At 38.7% G+C, this 18,530-nt stretch overlaps 2 pseudogenes; both read right to left on the bottom strand.

Moving 5' to 3' along the window:
- Positions 1-6,666: 6,666 nt before the first annotated feature.
- On the bottom strand, positions 6,667-7,580 carry LOC113916114 (annotated as a pseudogene).
- Positions 7,581-14,843: 7,263 nt separating this feature from the next.
- Positions 14,844-15,877, bottom strand: LOC113916526 (annotated as a pseudogene).
- Between the last annotated feature and the right edge of the window lie 2,653 nt (positions 15,878-18,530).

The raw sequence follows: 18,530 nt of genomic DNA, 5'->3' as shown, positions 1-18,530 counted from the left end.
ATGAATTCATTTATCAGTTCTAGTAGTATAATGGTTGGAGCATTTAGGGTTTTCTATATATAGTATCCTGTCATCTGCAAATAGTGAAAGTTTTACTTCTTCCTTGTCAATTTGGATGCTCTTTCTTTTCTTTCATTCTTCCTTTCTGATTGCTTTGGCTAAGATTCCCAGTACTATGTTGAATAAAAATGGTAAGATTGGACATTCTTGCCTTGTTCCTGTTCTTAGTACAAAAGCTCTCAGTTTCCCACCATTGAGTATGATGTGTGTTTTTCATATATGCCTTTATTGTGTTGAGGTATAGTCTGTTTTACTCTGTCAGATGCCTTTTCTGCATCTACTGAGATCACATAGTTTTTACCCTTTCTTGTTAATGTGATGTATCACATTGATTTGTGAATATTGAGCCACATTTGCATCCCTGGAATAAATCCCACTTGATTGTAGTGAATGATTTTTTTAATGTATTGTTGAATTTGGTTTGCTAATATTTTGTTAAGGATTTTTTGCTTCTATGTTCATCAGAACTACTGGTCTGTAGTTTCCCTTTTTTTGGCATGTCTTTATCCAATTTTGGTATCAGGGCAATGTTGGCCTCATAATGAATTTGGAAGCTTCCCTTCCTCTCCTGTTTTTTGGACTAGTTTGAGAAGAGGTATTAACTCTTCTTTAAATAATTCACCCTTAAAGCCCTGGTTCCAGACTTTTGTTAGTTGGGAGTTTTTTGATTACTGATTCAATTTTGTTACTAGTAGTAAATCTATTCAAATTTTCTATTTCTTCCTGATTCAATTTTGGAAGGTTATATGTTTCTAGGAATTTATCTATTTCCTCTACGTTGTCCAATTTGTCAGCATATAATTTTTCATAATATTCTCTTACCCTTTATATTTCTGTATTGGCAGTTGTTATTTCTTCTCCTTTGTTTCTGATTTTATTTGAGTTTTCTCCCTTTTCTGTGGGGGGGGGACTGTTTCCTCATTTTAAAAAATTAATTTTTTTAAAATTTCCAGTATGATTAACATTGTTATATTAGTTTCATATGTTCAATAAATGATCAACAATTGTATACGTTACTCAGTGCTCATCATGGCAAGTGTATTGTTTTTTAAGATTTTATTTTTAAGTAATCTCTACACCCAACATGGGGCTAGAACTCACAACCCCAAGACCAAGAGTCACATGCTCCACTGACTGAGCCAGCCAGGTGCCCCATGATAAATGTATTCTTAATCCCCTTCACCTATTTTACCCATCTTCCCACTCATCTCCCCTTTGGCAAATCAAAACCACAATGAGATACCACCTTACACCTGTCAGAATTAAAATTAAAAAATAAAAAATAAAAAGTGTTGGCCTGAATGTGGGGGCAGGGGGGAAGGAACCCTCATGCACTGTTGGCGGGATTGCAAACGGGTGACACCACTGTGGAAAACAGTATGAAGGTTCGTCAAAAAATAAAAATAGAATTTCCATATGAAACCAGTAATTCCACGGCTGGATATTTACCCAAAGAAAATGAAAACTGTGATTCAGAAAGATATAGGCATCCTTATGTTTATTGCAGCCTTATTTACAATAGCCATGATATGGAAGCAACCCAACTCTCCATAAATAAATAGGTAAAGTTCGTTCTCTCTCTCTCTCCCTCTCTGGTACAGGGTGGGTCTAGCTAAATTTTATCAATTTTGTTGATCTTTCAAACAACCAACCCCTGGTTTCATTAATCTTTTCTGTTGTGTTTTTATTTATTTATTTTATTTATTTCTGCTCTAATCTCAATTTCCTTCCTTCTACTCTCTTGAGTTTTGTTTTTCTTTTTCTATCTTCCTTAGGTGTAAGGTTAGGTTGTTTATTTGAGATTTTTCCTGTTTCTTGACATAGGCCTGTGTTGTTATAATCTTCCCTCTTAGAACAATTTTTGCCTCATCCCAAAGATTTTAAACTACTGTGTTTTTATCTCCATTTGTTTCCATGTACTTTTTGATTCCCTCTTTGATTTCTTGGTTGATCCATTCATTGTTTAGTACTATGTTGTTTATCCTCTATGTGTTTGTGTTCTTTTCAGATTTTTTTCTTGTAATTGAGTTCTAGTTCCAGACTGTTGTGGTTGGAAAAGATGCATGATAGGATTCAAGCTTTTTGAATTTGTTGAGATTTGTTTTATGGCTTAACATGTTATCTAAACTGAGAATGTTCCATGTGCAGTTGAAAAGAATGTGTATTTCACTATCTTTGGATGGAATTTTCTAAATATATCTATTAAGTCCATCTGGTTAAATGTGCCATTTCAAAGTCATTGTTTCTTTGATGATTATCTGTCTGGATGATCTATCCATTGATCTAACTGGAGTGTTAAAGTCCCCAACTATTATTGTGCTACTATCAATTTCTTTTTTTAATGTTTGTTAATAGTTGCTTAATGTCTTTAGATACTCCCATGTTGGGTGTGCAAATATTTACAATTGTTATATCCTCTTGTTACATTACTGCCTTTATCATTATGTAGTGCCTCTCTTGCTCCAGTCTCTCTTTTAAAGTCTATTTTGTCTGATATGAGTATTACTACTCCAGCTTTCTTTTCACTCCCATTTGTATGGTGTATAATTTTTCATCTCTTCACTTTGAATTTGCATGTATCTTTAGGTATGAAGTAGGTCTCTTGTAGGTAGCATATAGATGGGTCTTGCTTTTTTTTTTTTGTTAGTTGAGTTACCCTATGTCTTGGTTGGAGGACTTAGTCCATTTACATTTAAAGTAATTATTGATAGGTATGTACTCATTGCCATTTTGTTACTTGTTTTAGAGTTTTTATAGTTCTTCTCCATACCTTTCTTCTCTTGCTCTCCTCCCTGTGGTTTGATGGCCTTTTTAGTGTTATGCTTGGATTACTTTCTCTTTATTTTTGTGTATTTATTATAGGTTTTGATTTGTGGTTACCCTCACCCTTCATATACAACATCTTACGCATGTAGCAGTCTCTATTAAGTTGATGGTTGCTTTGCTTAAGTCTGAACCCTTTTTGGAATCCTGGGTGGCTCATTCGGTTAAGCATCTGCCTTTGGCTCAGATCATGATCCCAGAGTCCTGGGATCGAGTCCTGTATCAGGCTCCTTGCTCAGTGGGGGAACCTGCTTCTCCCTCTGCCTGCTGCTCCCCCTTATTGTGCATTCTCTCTCTCTCTCTCTCTGAAGTTTGAACCCTTTCTAAAAGCACTTAGTTTTTACTCATCCCCCATTTTATGTATATGACGTCTTATTTTGCATCCTTTTATGAATCCTTTGATTTTTTTTATAGACATAATTGACTTTACTGTTTTTGTGCTTTAACCTCTGTACTGGTTTTATAATTGATTAATCTACTTTTTTTTATATGTTTGCATTTACCAGTGAATTTTTTTTCCTTTCCCTAATTTTCTTACTTCTGATTGTGGCCTGTCTTTCCACTCAAAGAATACCCATTAACATTTCTTGTAAGGCTGCTTTAGTGGTGATGAACTCTTTCATCTTTTGTTTGTCTAGGAAACTCTTTCTCTGCCCTATTCTGAATGAAAACCTTGCTGGGTAGAGTATTCTTGATTGTGAGTGTTTTCCTTTCAGCACTTTGAATATATCATGCCACTCTCTTCTGGCAGGCAAAGTTTCTGCTGAAAAATCAGTTGATAGCCTTATGGGCTTTCCCTTGTATGTAACTGTTTCTTTTCTCTGGATGCCTTTACAATTCTCTTTTTATCATTACCTTTTGCCATTTTAATTACTGTCTTGGTGTGGACCTCCTTGGGTTGACTTTGTTGGGTGCTCTCTGTGCCTCCTGGCTCTGGATCTCTGTTACTTTCCCCAGATTAGGGAAGTTTTTAGCTATTACTACTTCAAATACATTTTCTGTCCCTTTTCCCTCTCTCCTCTCCCTCTGGGATCCTATAATGTGAGTGTTGTTTCATTTGGTGATGTTGCTGAGTTCTCTTCATCTATTCTCGTTTTTTATTCCTTTTCAATTTTGCTGTTCAGCTTGGTTACTTGATATTACCCTGTCTTCCAAGTCACTGATCCCTTTTTCTGCCTCTTCTAATCTGTTGGTTCCTTCTAGTTATTGAATTTTTCATCTTTGACTAGTCCCTTTTCATATTTTTTATCTCTCTGTGAAGACCTGATATCCTCTACTCTTTTCTCAAGCCCAGTAAGTATCTTTATGACCATTACCTTGAATTCTTATCAGGCATATTGCTTATCTCTGTTTCATTTAGCTCTTTTTCTGTGGTTTTTGTCCTTTTCTTTCATTCAGGACATATTCCTCTGTCTCCTTATTTTGTCCAGCTCTCTGTGTTCGTTTCTATGTAGTAAGTAAGTTAGCTCTGTCTCCTGATTAGGAAAGCAGTGCCTTTCTGAGGAAGAGATCCTATGGTCACCAGACCACGTAATTCAGGGGTGCCTTCTATGTGGTTCCAATGTGCCCTACAGTTGTGACTGAGCCTCATTTGCTCTCAGTCTAATCAGCTGCAATGGTCCACTTTGCATGTTGGGAGCATCCCAGGCAGGGCTTGGTCCCTGTGCTCTTAAGAGGATAGTCTGGTCTGGGGCAGGTTTGTAGTTGGGGGATATCAGCAAACAGACCAGATGGCTGCCCTCAGCCCATTTGCCAGGACCATAGTCACACTGATCGGCAGTGCACTCTCTCTATATTGCCAGCTATAAAGTTTGGCTTCTGAGACTTTAGGCACACTGGTGTGTGGGGTTATCTTCTCTCCCCAGAGCAGTAGTCACTTTGCAGTGGTGCTGGTCCCTGCTGGGGCTGCTTGGAGGGTGTGTTGGGCAGTAGCTGCTTTGGAAGGATTCCTGCTGAGTGGAGCAGATTGGTTGGGGGTAGATCCTCAGGAGAACTCAGGAATGGGACAGGTGATGCCAGCAAGGTAGGTAGAGAGTGTTCCTGCTGGTTTCTGAAAGTTTCCTTCTATCTAGGATGTGGCTGTTGTGCAGGAGGAGGGAGAGAAATGGTATCCACTAGCTTTTATTATTATTATTATTATTATTATTATTATTATTATTATTATTATTGGCGAAGTCTCCTAAAGACCCCTGGCCCTCCAGGGCACATTCTGAGATTGATAAATAAATCTTCATGTCACCCCAGGTACTTTTCAAACTGCTGCATCTATGCTCTAGCTCTAGCTCAGCAGGGTTGTTATGCTCTATCTTTAAGGGTGGGAACGCAGTTTTCTATTGCCTCTGGTTTTCCCAGAGCTGAGCATGCTCATTTTAAAAGTTTCTGGAATTAAGCTCTACTGATTGTAAAAAGTCAGGGAGTTAAGCCCCACTGGTTTTCAAAGCCAAATGTCATGGGGATTCATCTTCCTAGTGAGGTTTCCCATGTCCAGGGTGTCTGGTGTGGGATCTGTTTTTCTCACTCTTCTGTGCTTGTGGGGTCCCTCCTGTTTGCGATTAGTCTCACTGGGGGGTTAGTTCCCAACTGCATCTCTGCCCTTCCTACCATTTTTGATGTGTCCTCCTCTCTATTACTAACTATGGAGAGTCTGCTCTGTCAGTTTTTGGGTCATTTTCTGAGTTATTTGCACTGATGTGGCTGATATCTCTGTGTATCTGTGGGATGCAGTGAGCTAAGGATCTTCTTACTCTGCCATCTTCCCAACATCCCCAATTATTATTATTATATTTGCCTTTTGATCAAATCTGATAGCTTTCAGGTTACTTCACTTTTTAAAAATCTTAGTTCTCTCCTCTAACTAAATTATTCCTCTATTCTTATTCTTCAAGCCATTTATTCTTTCTTTCATCTGGTCTGCCTTGTTGCCAATGCTCTCTATTGCATTATTCATCTCATTCACTGATTTAATCAGTCCAGAATTTATTTGGTTCTTTTTTACAATTTCAATCTATTTGATAAAGAACTTCTGTTCATTAATTTTGTTACTGAATTCACTGAATTGTCTTTCTGAGATTTCCTGTAGCTTGTTCAATTTCTTTATAACAACCTATTTTAATTCTGTATGAGTTCTATCACAATATTCCATGCCTTTGTGTTTGGTTGCTGGAGAATTGTCATTTTCTTTTTTAATGTGTTTTTAATATTCCAGTATAACTAACATACAATATTAGTGTCAGGTGTACAATATAGTGATTCAACACTTCTATGCATTACTCAGTGCTCATGATGATAAGTGTACTCCTAATCCTCTTCACCAATTTCCCCCATGCCCTTACCTACCTCCCCTCTGGTAACCATCAGTTTGTTCTTTTGTTCTCTGTAAGAGTCTGGGTATTTCTTTCTTCTTTATTTGTTTTGTTTCTTAAATTGCACATATAAGTGAAATCATCCAGAACTTGTCTTTTTCTGACTAACTTCACTTAGCATTATTTGTCTAGATCCATCCATGTTGTTGCAAATGGCAAGGTTTCATTCTTTTCATTTTGTTTTTATTTCAGATATTTTTTATGTCTTCAAGTTTATCAGGAGTGACTGAAATGAAAAATATAATTGAGTCCCAAAATCATGGAAATGGCTTTAAGAGAAAACTGGTCAGATGAATATTATTGCATCCCATTTTCAGCCAGTTAATTGTTGCCATTAAGAAACGGACAGCCAACAGTCTGTCAAGAATGCTCAAGATATGTTATATAATACAACATGCATTTTCACAGGGCGGAAAAAAAACTAGGAAATAACTTGTATGATGAAATCAAGAAGTTTACATAAGACAAGCACAAAAGCACCACCCATGCCTCTGAGAACACTGGGCCATGCACCCTTGAAAAAAGCTGTGGCTCTTTCCTTGCAAGCAATCTTCCTCCAGCAGTTAAGTGTGTTTGTGTACATGATGTCAATTCCTTTACATCCTGATTGCATCACCACACAGTGATAAACAATGTCAAATGGATAGGAAGTCAATCCAGCAACCGCTGTGACAAATTGTGCAATCATTCAGATGACAAAGATGTGCATCTTCTTGGGATCTGGAAGCATTCCCTTTGAAGTGTATAGATACTAAGGTCGACAGCTTGGTAAATGATAATACCCTGCACAGACTCATTAAAACCTTGGTACGGGTCCTTAATCTCATCAGATTTGTAGATCTTAACCAGGTGGTCACTGAGGCCTCTGAATTCCCTTTCAGTTCCAGCTATGCCCACATCAGCTGCTGGATGGGTGGGTATGGGCAAAATCAAGAGGATACACAAAAAACAAGAATGTAGCCCCAGCGGCATCACCTGATGTCAGATTCCCTGCAAAGTAGCACCAAAACTAAGTTCTCTTGTCCACACCACCCAGGAAGAACTGCTTGTATTTATCTTTGAAGGCAAAGTTAAGAGCCTGGGTGGGGAAGTATCTGATGACATGGGGCAGGTTATTATGCCAGAAGGACAGGACTCCCTGGTCCTTGGAGATATGAACCATGCAGTCTAAAATGCCCTTGTATTGCTTATCTGAGGATTTGCTTGCTGGCATGCTGCACCTGCAGCAGCAGCAGCTTGACCCACTGAATAGGCACTACTTCAGTCTTGGGAAATGGCCACAGCCGCTCCACCCACCGGGAAGTCCTCGGCAGAGGACACAGTGGCATCTGTCATGTTGAAAGGAAAGAAGAGGTGGGCAACTATGGGACTGTGGTAGGAACCGGCTGGGACTTCAGGGCTCTGGGCTCATTCTTTTTTATGACTAAGTCATATTCCATTGTGTGTGTGTGTGTGTGTGTGTGTGTGTGTAATATACATACCACATCTTCTTTATCCATTCATCTATTGATGAACACTTGGGTTGCTTCCATAATTTGGCTATTGTAAATAATGCTGCAGTAAACACAAGTGTGCATATATCTCTTCAAATCAGTGTTTTTGTATTCTTTGGGTAAATACCCAGTAGTGAAATTACTGGATCATATAGTAATTCTATTTTTGTTTATTTTTTAAAATTTTTTAAAAGATTTTATTTATTTATTTGACAGAGAGAGACACAGTGAGAGAGGGAACACAAGCAGGGGGAGTGGGAGAGGGAGAAGCAGGCTTCCCGCAGAACAGGCAGCCCGATGAGGAGCTCGATCCCAGGACCCTGGGATCGTGACCTGAGCCGAAGGCAGATGCTTAGCGACTGAGCCACCCAGGTGCCCCATATTTTTGTTTATTTTTTTAATGTGGGTTTTTCCCCAGCTTTATTGAGAAATGATTGATATACATCACTGTATAAATTTAAGGTATACAGCATGAAGGTTTGATTTTACATATACTGTGAAATGATTATCATATTATGTTCAGCTAACATCCATCATATCAAATAGATAAAGTAAAAAAAAGAAAAAAATTTCCTGGGGTGCCTAGGTGGCTCAGTTGTTAGGCGTCTGCCTTCGGCTCAGGTCATGATCCCAAGGTCCTGGGATTAAGCCCCGCTTCAGGCTCCCTGCTCCGCAGGGAGCCTGCTTCTCCCTCTCCTGCTCCCCCTGCTTGTGTTCCCTCTCTCGCTGTGTCTCTCTCTGTCAAATAAATGAATAAAATCTTTAAAAAAAAAAAGAAAAAATTTCTTTGTGATTAGAACTCTTTGGATTTACTCTTAACTTTCTTATATATAATATAGCAGTGTAAGCTAGAGCCCTTATGTTATACCTTATACCTCTAGTACTGACTTACAACTGGAAATTTGTAACTTTGGGCTCCCTTCCTCCAGTTCCCCCTCCCTGCACCCTCCACCTCTGGTAACCACATGTCTGATTTCTTTTCCTCTGAGGAGGAATTGTTGTTGTTGTTGAAGATTCCACATTTGAGATCATACAGGATTCTTTTTTAAATTATTTTTATTTTTTATCATGATAAGTGTACTCTTTAACCCCCATCACCTATTTCTTCCATTCCTCCCTCACCCCCTCCTTTCTGGTAACCATCAGTTTATCTATAGTTAAGAGTCTGTTTCTTGGAAGTCAGGAAATGACAGATGTTGGCGGGGATGCGGAGAAAGGGGAACCCTCCTACACTGTTGGTGGGAATGCAAGCTGGTGAAACCACTCTGGAAAACAGTATGGAGGTTCCTCAAAAAGTTGAAAATAGAGCTACCATACGATCCAGCAATTTACAAATGTAGGGATCCAAAGGGGTATGTGCACCCCAATGTTTATAGCAACAATGTCCACAATAGCCAAACTGTGGAAAGAGCCAAGATGTCCATCAACAGATGAATGAATAAAGAAGAAGTGGTATATATACACAATGGAATATTATGCAGCCATCAAAAGGAATGAGATCTTGCCATTTGCAACGACGTGGATGGAACTGGAGGGTGTTATGCTGAGTGAAATAAGTCAATCAGAGAAAGACATGTATCATATGACCTCACTGATATGAGGAATTCTTAATCTCAGGAAACAAGCTGAGGTTTGCTGGAGTGGTGGGGGGTGGGAGGGATGGGGTGGCTGGGTGATAGACATTGGGGAGGGTATGTGCTATGGTGAGCACTGTGAATTGTGCAAGACTGTTGAATCACAGATCTGTACCTCTGAAACAAATAATGCAATATATGTTAAGAAAAAAAAAAGAAGAAGATAGCTGGAGGGGAAGAATGCAGGGGGGTAAATCGGAGGGGGAGACAAACCATGAGAGATGACGGACTCTGAAAAACAAACTGAAGGTTCTAGAGGGGAGGAGGGGTGGGGGGATGGGTTAGCCTGGTGATGGGTATTAAAGAGGGCACGTTCTGCATGGAGAACTGGGTGTCATGCACAAACAATGAATCATGGAACACTACATCAAAAACTAATGATGTAATGTATGGTGATTAACATAACAATAAAATTTTTTTTTAAAAAGTCTGTTTCTTGGTTTGTTTCTTTTTTTTTCCTTTGCTCATTTGCTTCATTAAATTCCACATATAAGTGAGATCATATGGTATTTGTCTTTCTCTGTCTTATTTCACGTAGCATTATACTCTCTAGCTCTATCCATGTTGTTGCAAATGGAAATATTGCATTCTTTTTCATGACGGGATAATATTCCATTGTAAATATATACCACATCTTTATCCAGTTATCTATCGATGGACACATGGGCTGCTCCCATGGTTTGGCTATTGTAAATACAAATATTTGTATTTTGGGGTAAATACCCAGTAATGTGATTATTGGATCACAGGGTAGCTTAATTTTTAATTTGAGGAATCTCGATACTGTTTTTCACAGAGGCTACACCAGTTTGCATTCCTATCAACAGTGCACAAGGTTCATTTTTCTCCACATCCTCGCCAATGCTTGTTGTTTTATTTTAGTCATTCTATCAGGTGTGAGGCGATATCTCATTGCGGTTTTGATCTGTATTTCTCTTATGAATGATGTTGAGCATCTTTTTATGTGTCCATTGGCCATCTGGATGTCTTCTACCCATTTTTTAATAGAATTATTTGTTTTGGGGGTGTTGAGTTGTATTAGTTCTTAATATATTTTGGATAATAACCCTTTATCAGATATGTCATTTGCAAATATCTCCTCCCATTCAGTAGGCTGCCTTTTAATTTTGTTGATTCTTTCCTTTGCTGTGCAAAAACATTTTATTTTGATGTAGTCATGTTAGTTTATTTTTGCCTTTATTTCTCTTGCTTCAGGAGACATAGTTTAAAAATGTCACTATGGCTGGTGTCAAAGAAATCATACCTGTGCACTCCTCAAGGATTTTATAGTTTTGGGTATCACATTTAGATCTTTAATCCATTTTGAGTTTATTTTTGTGTATGATGAAAGAAAATGTTCAGTTTCATTCTTTTGCATGTAGCTATTCAGTTTTCCCAACACCATTTGTTGAAGCGACTGTCTCTTTCCCATTTATATTCATTTCCCCTTTGTCAAAGATTAATTGACCATATAATCGTGTATTTATTTCTGGGTTTTCTATTCCATTGATCTATGTATCTATTTTTATGCCAGTACCATACTGTGATGATTACTACTGCTTTGTAATAGAATTTGAAATCTGGAATTGTGATACCTCCAGTTTTTCTTTTTCAAGGTTGCTTTGGCTATTTGAGGTCTTTTGTTGTTCCGTGCAATTTTAGGATTGTTTGTTATAGTTCTGTGAAAAATGTTGGTATTTTGATAGGGATTGCACTAAATGTATAAATTGCTTTGAGTAGTATAGACATTTTAACACTATTGGTTCTTCCAATCCATGACTATAGAATGTCTTTCTATTTCTTTGCATCACCTTCAATTTCTTTCATCATTGTTTCATAGTTTTCAGAGGATAGGTCTTTCACCTCTTTAAGTTTATTCCTAGATATTTTATTGGTTTGGTGCAATTGTAAATAGGATTGTTTTCTTAATTTCACTTTCTGCTGCTTCATTAATAGTGTATAGGAATGTAACAGATTTCTATATATTGATTTTTGTATCCTGCAACTTTACTGAATTCATTTATCAGTTCTAATAGCTTTTTGGTGAAGTATTTAGGGTTTTCTATGTATAGTATCCTTCATCTACAAATAGAATTTTCCTTTTTCCTCACCAACTTGGATGCCTTTTATTTCTTTATGTTGTCTAAATGCTATGGCTAGAGGTTTGAGTACCATGCTGAATAAATGGTGAGAGTGGACATCCCTTCTTGTTCCTGGCATTATGGGAAAAGCTCTCTTTTTCACCATTGACTATGATGTTGGCTATAGGTTCTTCATATAAGGCCTTTATTATCTTGAGGTATGTTCCCACTAGAGCTACTTGGCAGAGGGGTTTTGTTTTTGTTTGTTTTTTTTTTAATCAAGAAAGGATGTTTTACTTTCTCAAATGCTTTTTTTATATATACTGAAATGATCATATGGTTTTTATCCTTTCTCTTATTGATGTGAGGTATCATGTTGATTGTTGCAAATATTGAACCACCCTGCATCCCAGGAATAAATCCTACTTGATCATGGTATATGATTTTTTAAATGTATTGTTGGTTTGGTTTGCTAATATTTTTTATAGTTGAATAAAAGTTCTTTTATTCTATTAAGATATTCCATAAAGTGTATAGCTTCCAACCCCAGACCTCTCTGTTATCTATACCACCAGGTACAATGATTATTCCTGAATAAATCTGAATCAGTAAAGTGGTAAATCAGGAGACCTTCTTTTGTTTTAGAACAATGAAATGAAAAAATCAGAGGAATCTTAGTAGGAAACTTAACAGGCCAAGTCTTATCAGGTTGCCTTCCTGACCTGCATTTCCATCTCCAATGGGAAGCCCTGCTCCTTGTTCATGGGTGCTGAAGCACCACCAGCTCAGGCTGCAGCTGGGTAGGCAAGTCCAGGCAGGAGTGGCCCTTGGTGCAGTCGGTGCATGTGGCCACATGTTCTTGTCCAAATACTTCTTTGTATTCTCTTTAATGCCTTTACTAGCATTTAAGTGATACTCTGCATTTGTGTGTGTGTGTGTGTGTGTGTGTGTGTGTGTGTGTGTGTGTGTTTGCTCTGGGGATGACAATATGCATCTTTTTTTTTTTAAGGTTTTTATTTATTTGACAGAGAGACAGCGATAGAGGGAACACAAGCAGGGAGAGTGAGAGAGGGAGAAGCAGGCTTCCCGCTGAGCGGGGAGCCCGATGCGGGGCTCATCCCAGGACCCTGGGATCATGACCTGAGCCAAAGGCAGACGCTTAATGATTGAGCCACCCAGGCACCCCAACAATATGCATCTTTAACATATCACAATCTACTTAGAGTTAAGAGTGTACTAGTTTAATAAATGTCCAATTGTACAATACTTGCCACAGAACAGTTCCATTTACCTCCTTTTATCCTTTGTGCTGTTGTCATAGATTTTATATCTACCCATGTTAAAATCCCCACAATACAGTGGGGTTTTTTGTTTGTTTGTTTGTTTTGTTTTTTGCTTTAAGTAGTCCTAGGTCTTTGAAACAAAGAGAAAGGTTGCTAGTATATATTTGGGGGGAGATGCTTTGAGGCTCTGCAAATTCATTGTCTCTTGAGTTCACTGCACTATTTGCTTCCACCAGTGAATTTGGCAAAAGGTAGGTCACATAACTTATTTTACAAATTGGTATTGCTACAGCCATTTAAAAATATTGTATGAGGTGGTCTACCCTGAATTACAAAAGGACTACCTTCTATCAACTTGTTAAGGAGTTGGTTGGTAGGCACATATTTTTTACAGAAACAATCTTTCTTCAGCAGAGTGTTTGGAAAGGGCTGGGGCCTCAATGTACCTGAAACAACACTCCTGTACCCAGAGCCTACCCTTCAAGTAGAACAGCACCATCCTGGAAAGATGTTTTCTGACACTGCAGCCCAATGGTAGCACTAGGGATTTCCCCTCGCACTAACTTCTCAGCCAGAGCACAGCCTCTGTTCAAGGCCAAGAGGGATGGATTTCACCATGGCTGCCCTCCAGCGCAAGAGTTGGCTGGGGAAGGTTTGCTATTATTTTGTTGAGGATTTTTGCATCTATATTCATAAAAGCTATTGGTCTGTAGTTCTCTTTTTTGTGGTGTCTTTATCTGGTTTTGGTATCAGGGTGATACTGGCCTCAGAATGAATTTGGAAGTTTTCCTTCCTTTTCTATTTTTTGGAATAATTTGAGAAGAATAGGTATTAATTCTTCTTTAAATATTTGGTAAAATTCACCTGTGAAGCTGTCTGCTCCTGGACTTTTATTTTGTTTTTGTTTTTTTTTATTACTGATTTATTTTCATCACTAGTGATCAGTCTGTTCAACTTTTCTATTTCTTCCTGCATTAGTTGTGGTAGGTTATATATTTCCAGGAATTGATTCATTTCTTCTAAGTTGTCCTATTTGTTGGCATATATGGTTTCATAGTATTGTTACTAGTGTTTGTATTTCTGTGGTGTTGATTGTTCTTTCTCCTCCTTCATTTCTGATTTTGTTTCTTTGGGTCCTCTCCTTTTTTTTTTTTTTTTATGAGTCTGGCTAGCGGTTTATCAATTTTGTTGATCTTTTCAAAGAATCCCCTCCTGCTTTCATGGATCTGTTCTTTTTTTTTTTTTTTTTTTTTTTTTTTTTTTTTTTTTTTACAATAGAGCTTTTATTAAACACAGGGATGTACTTTTTGGTATGAAATTGAAAGAACATCTTTCTCCCCTCTGCCCTCATGAGGCTACCACTCTAGAACTTCACAAAAACACACGTTCGGCAGCAGTCATGACAAGGTGAAGGAAAGCGCAATTCTGAAGATAACACCATATAACCAACTAAAGGGGGGAACAAAACCAGGCAGAGGTTAGTGGGTTTCTTGGCTAGCTCCCTGCTGAAGACCCTAGTCCTGCTCATCTTCTCTCCACAGGGAATATGACAGGAGCAGAAGCTCCTGACTGTTCTTTAAGTAATAACCACTCAACTCTATCAGTAGCAGAGTTCTCCCACTTCCATCTGTCCTAACGTTGTAGACAGCTGATTTGTAAATTTTTTTTTTAAGAGTTTAGCTATTTATCTGATGGGGGGAGAGAGAGCGAGCGAGAGCACAAGCAGGGGGAGGGACAGAGGGAGAAGCAGGCTCCCTGATGAGCAGGAAGCCTGACTTGGGGCTCGATCCCAAGACCCTGGGATCATGACCTGAGTTGAAGGCAGACGCTTAACTGACTGAACCACCCAGGCGCCCCGATTTGTAACTTAAGAAAGTCCACCCAGGTTTACATTCTTGTCAAGTGCCCAAAATTGAGCTTCAGAAAACAAAAACAACAAACAAAAAGCCAGAAGAGCCATAAGTTTCAAAAGGATGTTAAATGAGACCCTTTCTAGATGAAACCTACTCCCTAGAAATCCATTGGCCAAACAGATGCATAGTTGGAGACAACAGTTTAGGAAAACAGGTCCAGCTGGAAAATGCCTTGGGTACTCAATTAGATCCAGTTAGTCTGCATCTGTGGATTTAAAATGATCATCATCACAGTGGAATAAATGTGTCCCTCGTTGCTAAGAAAATCCACAGCTTGCTTTATTGAGGCTACAGTTATGTGTTGGAGCTGGTTCTTGAGATCATGAAAGTTTAATCCTTCAGGTCTTGGACAAGCCTTAATCAAATTCAGCACCTGGTTTTGGGCCACAGTGAGGCCATTTGCTGGCATGGAGCTATTCCCACCAAAGTTCCGTGTTTCACCCATTCCTGGATTGCTGATAGATGCTCTCCCTGCTGGGGGCTGGCTGTTAGATTTGCTCAGGATCATGTGTGCATTGACAATTTCCAGAATATGTGTGGTGAACTCATTCATATCCTCCAGAGGCATGATCTTAAAGGCTACAAGGCTTTTTTTGTTCTGAAAAGATCTCAGATGGCCAGCTACTTTCACATATGTCTCTGGAGGAACCACTGTGTTTTCACTGCTGGCATCATCTGTGTCAACCCACTGGCGAACATCCATGGGCGCAGCTGTCATGTCATCTATTTTGTACACAATGTTGGTTGGGGCCTTTTCTGCATGTCTGATTATACCCACAATAGTGACCTGTGAAATCTCAACATTCCCAATTTTGAACATTTCATCAACTAGAGTGGCAGAAAGCAGCTGAGATATGGTACAGGGTACAATGTGCTGGGCTCGGGCCCTTGATTTCTTTTCAACCTGCGAAGGCGTCGGCGATCCAAAGCCCCCAGGGGACTGCGTGTAGCTGCCCGCTCCGCCAAAGGAGGAGCTGCTGTAGCTCTCAGATCCACTAAACCACATCTTGGTCCCGACTCCCTCAGGAAAGAAGTCCAGAAGACGCCTGTCTGGTGGGTTCGTCGAACTCCTCAGAACCCTGCTGCGGCCGCAGTGTTAAATCCACTTCCCGCTGGTGCCACAAACTCCTTCCCGCGAACGGCGGAACCAGTCAGCGTCCAGAACGCTTCTTGCCTCAGCCAGTCAATGCTCACGAACTCTACGCTTTTTCCTGTCTTCTCTGGCCATGCTTATGAAAACGCGCACTCCGCTTCCGAGGGGGCCGGGAGCCTCCGCGGCCATTTTTACTAAGGGAAAACCTTTCATGGATCTGTTCTATTGTTTTTTGTTTTGTTTTGTTTTTAGTTTCTATATCACTTATTTCTGCTCTAATCTTTATTATCTTTTGTTGGTTTGGGGTTTTGTCTGTTCTTTCTCTAGCTCCTTTAGGTGTAAGGTTAGGTTGTTGGAGAATTTTCTCGCTTCTTGAAGTAGGCCTGTATTACTATAAACTTCCCCCTTAGAACCATTTTTGCTGCATCCCAAAGATTTTGGACCATTGTGTCTTCATTTTCATTTGTCTCCACGTAATTTTTTATTTCCTCTTTGATTTCTTAGTTAACCCATTCCTTGTTTAGTAGCATGTTATTTTACCTTCATGTATTTGTGCTCTTTCCAGATTTTTTTCTTGTGGCTGATTTTTAGTTGTCAGAAAAGATGTATGATATGACTTTAACTTTTCTGAATTTGCTGAGACTTGTTTTATAGCTTAATATGTGATCTCTTCCAGAGAATGTTTCATGTGCACTTGAACAGAACGTGTATTCTGCTCTTTTAGGATGGAATGTTCTGAATATGTCAAATCCATCTGGTCTAGTGTGTCATTCAAAGCCACTGTTCTTTACTTTCTGTTTGGATAATCTGTCCATTGATGTAAGTGGGGGTGTTAAAATCCCCTGCTCTTATTGTATTACCAATTAGATCCTTTATATTTGTTATTAACTGTTTTATGTATTTGGGTGCTCCTATGTTAGGTGCATAAATATTTATAATTTTTATATCTTGTACCATTTCTTATTATATAGTGTTTTCTTTAGTCTTTTGTTAGAGTCTTTGTTTTAAAGTCTATTTTGTCTAATAGAAGGATTGTTACCCTGGTTTTCTTTTGACATTCATTTGCATGATAAATATCTCTCCACCCCCTCAGTCTCAATCTACAGGTGTCTTTAGGTCTGAAATGAGACTCTTGTAGGCAGCATGTAGATGGGTCTTGTTTTTTTAATCCATTCTATCGCCCCATGACTTTGAACTGGAGTGTTTAGTCCATTTACATTCAAATTATTGAGGGGTACCTGGGTGGCTCAGTTGGTTAAGCATCTGCCTTCGGCTCAGGTCATGATCCCAGGGTCCTGGGATTAAGCCCCACATCAGGCTCTCTGCTCAGCAAGGAGGCTAGTTCTCCCTCTCCCTCTGCCTGTCATTCTGTCTACTTGTGCTCTCTCTGTGTCAAATAAATAAATAAAATATTTTTAAAATGTAATTATTAATAGATATGTATTTGTTGCCATTTTGTTACTTGTTTTGTTGTTGTTTCTATAGATTTTCCTGATCCTTTCTTGCTCTCATGGTTTGTTAGCTTTCTTTAGTGATATACTTGGATTCCTCTCTCTTTATTCTTTGCATATCTATTACTGGCTTGGATTTGTGGTTACCATTAGGTTTGTATATGACATCTTCTGCTTTAGCAGTCTATGTTAAGTTGATGGTCACTTAAGTTTGAACCCATTCTTTAGTCCTCTCCCCCCCAACCCACACACACACATTTTAGGTAAATGGTGTCATATTTTACATCCTTTCATTTTATGAATCTCTTGAGTGATTTTTACAGAAATACTTATTTTTTACTGCTTTTGTGTTTTTTTCTGGTTTTGTTGTTGTTCTTGTTGTTTTACTTTTCATACTCACATATAGTCTTTCCACTCAGAGTCCCCTTTAATATTTCTTGTAGGGCTGGTTTAATGGTCATAAACTCCTTTAGTCTTTTGTCTGATAAACTCTATCTCTCCTTCTATTTTTAATGCTAGCCCCCCTGTGTAGAGTATTCTTGGCTGCAGTTTTCTCCCTGCCAACACCCTGAACATATCATGCCACTCCCTTCTGGACTGCAAAGTTTTTGCTGAAAAATCCACTGATAGCCTTATGGGGTTTCCTTTGCATGTAATTGTCTTCCCTTTTCTCATGTTGCTTTTAAAATTCTCTATCACTACTTTTTGCCATTTTAATTACTATGTGTCATCATGTACACTTCTTTGGTGATCTCTGTGCCTCCTGCATCTGGATTTCTATTTCTTTCCCCATATTAGGGAATTCTTCAGCTATTGTTTCTTCAAATAAATTGTCTGCTCCCTTCTCTCTTCTGAGATCCCTATAATGTGAATATTGTTACACCTGATGTAGTCACTGAACTTTCTAAATCTATTCTCATTTTGCATAATTTTCTTCCCTTTCCTTTGCTCAGCTTGGTTACTTTCCATTATTCTGTCTTCCAGGTTATTAACTTGCTCCTCTGTTTTATCTTGCCTGTTACTTATTCCATCAAGTGTATTTTTAATTTCACTTATTGTGTCTTGATCTCTGATTGGTTCTTTTTTTTTTAATGATCATTACTTTAAAATGTCTATCAGGCATATTACTTATATCCGTTTTGCTTAGGTCTCTTGCTGTGGTTTTGTCCTATTCTGTCAGTTAGGACATATTTCTGTCTCCTCATTTTGTCTCCCTGTATCTGTTTGTGTGTTAGGAAAGTCAGTTACTTCTCTTGCTCTCAACAATAATAGCCTTATGGAGAAGCCCTGTGATGTCCTGCAGTGCATTGTCTCCTGTTCTGCAGGGCCTGGAACTT

This window comes from Zalophus californianus, chromosome 1 (genome assembly GCF_009762305.2).
Source record: "Zalophus californianus isolate mZalCal1 chromosome 1, mZalCal1.pri.v2, whole genome shotgun sequence".
NCBI lineage: Eukaryota > Metazoa > Chordata > Mammalia > Carnivora > Otariidae > Zalophus > Zalophus californianus.
Note: the sequence above shows the minus strand (reverse complement) of the source record. Positions and strands in the feature narration are given on the sequence as shown.